Genomic DNA, 4,071 nt, shown 5'->3' on the forward strand with positions numbered 1-4,071 from the left:
TTAACCTGTCATGCCGGTAATTTAGAAAGAGGTGAGTATTTCCGCTTGTCACTAGAGTTATTATGTTCGAGAGGTCATTGTAATACAAGGGCAGGCGTTCCTACTTGTAACTCGAGTGACCTGAGTTTGATCTCGAACAATAACATGTTTAATCTTGTTTTGACAATTTTAGAAAGATTTAGTATTGGATTACTTTTTGTAACGGCGATTGATAAAATCTGATGTGTTAACAAATATTATATTGTTGAAAGTCGTCGTTGTAGAGTAGTGAGTATTCCTGCGAGTTTGATCCGCCGCAGCAGACTGTTTTTAATTTTCTTTTGAATTTGGAATTCGGGATTTGATTCCTTTTTCTCCCGTGTGTTTACAAATAAATAATATATTTTTCAGAGGTTGACGTAATACAGTAGTGAGTATTCCCGCTTGTCACTCCATAGACATGAGTTTGAACCCCGACAATAATAAGTTTAGTTTTCTTTTGACAATTTTCACCGGATTTGAATTTGGATTACTTGTTCCGAATCTTCGATTAATAAATTCTAGAGCGTTGACAATGGACCGCTTTTTCTAAAGACGATTGGTAAAATCTGGAGCGTTACGAAATAATATATTTTTTATGAGTCGTTGTAGTATAGTGGTGAGTATTCCTGCCTGTCACGCAGGTGACCCGGGTTCGATCCCCGGCAACGGTGATTTTAGTTGTTTTCTTTCCGTAATTTTAACGGAACTCGAAATTGGACAGCGGTGAACCTTTCATGCCGGTAGTTTGGGATCGAACCCCAACAACGGAAGTTTGAAAAGAAAGTTGGCTAAACAATTGTTTATGAAATCTTGTGTGTTAACATATAATATGTTTTCAGAGGTCGTTGTAGTGGTACAGTGGTGAGTATTTCCGCTTGTGACTCGAGTTATTATGTTCCAAAGGTCGTTGTAATACAAGGGCGAGCATTCCTGCTTGCACTCGAGTGACATGAGTTTGATCCCGAACAACAACAAGTTTAATCTTGCTTCGACAATTTTAGTCGCATTCAAAATTGGATTACTTTTTGTAACGGCGATTGATAAAATCTGATGTGTTAACAAATATTATATTGGTGAAAGTCGTCGTTGTAGAGTAGTGAGTATTCCTGCGAGTTTGATCCGCCGCAGCAGACTGTTTTTAATTTTCTTTTGAATTTGGAATTCGGGGTTGGATTCCTTTTTCTCCCGTGTGTTTACAAATAAATAATATATTTTTCAGAGGTCGACGCAATACAGTAGTGAGTATTCCCGCTTGTCACTCCATAGACATGAGTTTGAACCCCGACAATAATAAGTTTAGTTTTCTTTTGACAATTTTCACCGGATTTGAATTTGGATTACTTGTTCCGAATCTTCGATTGATAAAATCTAGAGCGTTGACAATGGGTCGCTTTTTCTAAAGACGATTGGTAAAATCTGGAGCGTTAAGAAATAATTATTTTTTATGAGTCGTTGTAGTATAGTGGTGAGTATTCCTGCCTGTCACGCAGGTGACCCGGGTTCGATCCCCGGCAACGGCGATTTTAGTTGTTTTCTTTCCGTAATTTTAACGGAACTCGAAATTGGACAGCGGTGAACCTGTCATGCCGGTAGTTTGGGATCGAACCCCAACAACGGAAGTTTGAAAAGAAAGTTGGCTAAACAATTGTTTATGAAATCTTGTGTGTTAACATATAATATGTTTTCAGAGGTCGTTGTAGTGGTACAGTGGTGAGTATTTCCGCTTGTCACTCGAGTTATTATGTTCCAAAGGTCGTTGTAATACAAGGGCGAGCATTCCTGCTTGCACTCGAGTGACATGAGTTTGATCCCGAACAACAACAAGTTTAATCTTGCTTCGACAATTTTAGTCGCATTCAAAATTGGATTACTTTTTGTAACGGCGATTGATAAAATCTGATGTGTTAACAAATATTATATTGTTGAAAGTCGTCGTTGTAGAGTAGTGAGTATTCCTGCGAGTTTGATCCGCCGCAGCAGACTGTTTTTAATTTTCTTTTGAATTTGGAATTCGGGATTGGATTCCTTTTTCTCCCGTGTGTTTACAAATAAATAATATATTTTTCAGAGGTCGACGTAATACAGTAGTGAGTATTCCCGCTTGTCACTCCATAGACATGAGTTTGAACCCCGACAATAATAAGTTTAGTTTTCTTTTGACAATTTTCACCGGATTTGAATTTGGATTACTTGTTCCGAATCTTCGATTGATAAAATCTAGAGCGTTGACAATGGACCGCTTTTTCTAAAGACGATTGGTAAAATCTGGAGCGTTAAGAAATAAATATTTTTTATGAGTCGTTGTAGTATAGTGGTGAGTATTCCTGCCTGTCACGCAGGTGACCGACCCGGGTTCGATCCCCGACAACGGCGATTTTAGTTGTTTTCTTTCCGTAATTTTAACGGAACTCGAAATTGGACAGCGGTGAACCTTTCATGCCGGTAGTTTGGGATCGAACCCCAACAACGGAAGTTTGAAAAAAAAGTTGGCTACACAATTGTTTATGAAATCTTGTGTGTTAACATATAATATGTTTTCATACAAGGGGGAGCATTCCTACTTGCACTCGAGTGGCATAGTTTGATCCCGAACAACAACAAGTTTAATCTTGCTTCGACAATTTTAGTCGCATTCAAAATTGGATTACTTTTTGTAACCGCGATTGATAAAATCTGATGTGTTAACAAATATTATATTGTTGAAAGTCGTCGTTGTAGAGTAGTGAGTATTCCTGCGAGTTTGATCCGCCGCAGCAGACTGTTTTTAATTTTCTTTTGAATTTGGAATTCGGGATTGGATTCCTTTTTCTCCCGTGTGTTTACAAATAAATAATATATTTTTCAGAGGTCGACGTAATACAGTAGTGAGTATTCCCGCTTGTCACTCCATAGACATGAGTTTGAACCCCGACAATAATAAGTTTAGTTTCTTTTGACAATTTTCACCGGATTTGAATTTGGATTACTTGTTCCGAATCTTCAATTAATAAAATCTAGAGCGTTGACAATGGACCGCTTTTTCTAAAGACGATTGGTAAAATCTGGAGCGTTACGAAATAATATATTTTTTATGAGTCGTTGTAGTATAGTGGTGAGTATTCCTGCCTGTCACGCAGGTGACCCGGGTTCGATCCCCGGCAACGGCGATTTTAGTTGTTTTCTTTTCGTAATTTTAACGGAACTTGAAATTGGACAGCGGTGAACCTGTCATGCCGGTAGTTTGGGATCAAACCCCAACAAGGGAAGTTTGAAAAGAAAGTTGGCTAAACAATTGTTTATGAAATCTTGCGTGTTAACGTATAATATGTTTTCAGAGGTCGTTGTAGTGGTACAGTGGTGAGTATTTCCGCTTGTCACTCGAGTTATTATGTTCCAAAGGTCGTTGTAGTGGTACAGTGGTGAGTATTTCCGCTTGTGACTCGAGTTATTATGTTCCAAAGGTCGTTGTAATACAAGGGCGAGCATTCCTGCTTGCACTCGAGTGACATGAGTTTGATCCCGAACAACAACAAGTTTAATCTTGCTTCGACAATTTTAGTCGCATTCAAAATTGGATTACTTTTTGTAACGGCGATTGATAAAATCTGATGTGTTAACAAATATTATATTGTTGAAAGTCGTCGTTGTAGAGTAGTGAGTATTCCTGCGAGTTTTATCCGCCGCAGCAGACTGTTTTTAATTTTCTTTTGAATTTGGAATTCGGGATTGGATTCCTTTTTCTCCCGTGTGTTTACAAATAAATAATATATTTTTCAGAGGTCGACCCAATACAGTAGTGAGTATTCCCGCTTGTCACTCCATAGACATGAGTTTGAACCCCGACAATAATAAGTTTAGTTTTCTTTTGACAATTTTCACCGGATTTGAATTTGGATTACTTGTTCCGAATCTTCGATTGATAAAATCTAGAGCGTTGACAATGGACCGCTTTTTCTAAAGACGATTGGTAAAATCTGGAGCGTTAAGAAATAAATATTTTTTATGAGTCGTTGTAGTATAGTGGTGAGTATTCCTGCCTGTCACGCAGGTGACCGACCCGGGTTCGATCCC

The 4,071-nt window shown here is 38.3% G+C and overlaps 3 non-coding genes across 3 annotated transcripts; all 3 read left to right on the forward strand.

Annotated features, from left to right (window-relative positions):
• Nucleotides 1-620: 620 nt before the first annotated feature.
• Nucleotides 621-692, forward strand: TRNAD-GUC. Its single transcript has one exon. It is a non-coding gene; the product is annotated as a tRNA-Asp (tRNA).
• Nucleotides 693-1,469: 777 nt separating this feature from the next.
• On the forward strand, nt 1,470-1,541 carry TRNAD-GUC. Its single transcript has one exon. It is a non-coding gene; the product is annotated as a tRNA-Asp (tRNA).
• Nucleotides 1,542-3,095: 1,554 nt separating this feature from the next.
• TRNAD-GUC lies at nt 3,096-3,167 on the forward strand. The gene has a single exon. It is a non-coding gene; the product is annotated as a tRNA-Asp (tRNA).
• The last annotated feature ends 904 nt before the right edge of the window (nt 3,168-4,071 follow it).

Source organism: Cucurbita maxima, unplaced genomic scaffold (genome assembly GCF_002738345.1).
Source record: "Cucurbita maxima cultivar Rimu unplaced genomic scaffold, Cmax_1.0 Cma_Scf00133, whole genome shotgun sequence".
NCBI classification, from domain to species: domain Eukaryota; kingdom Viridiplantae; phylum Streptophyta; class Magnoliopsida; order Cucurbitales; family Cucurbitaceae; genus Cucurbita; species Cucurbita maxima.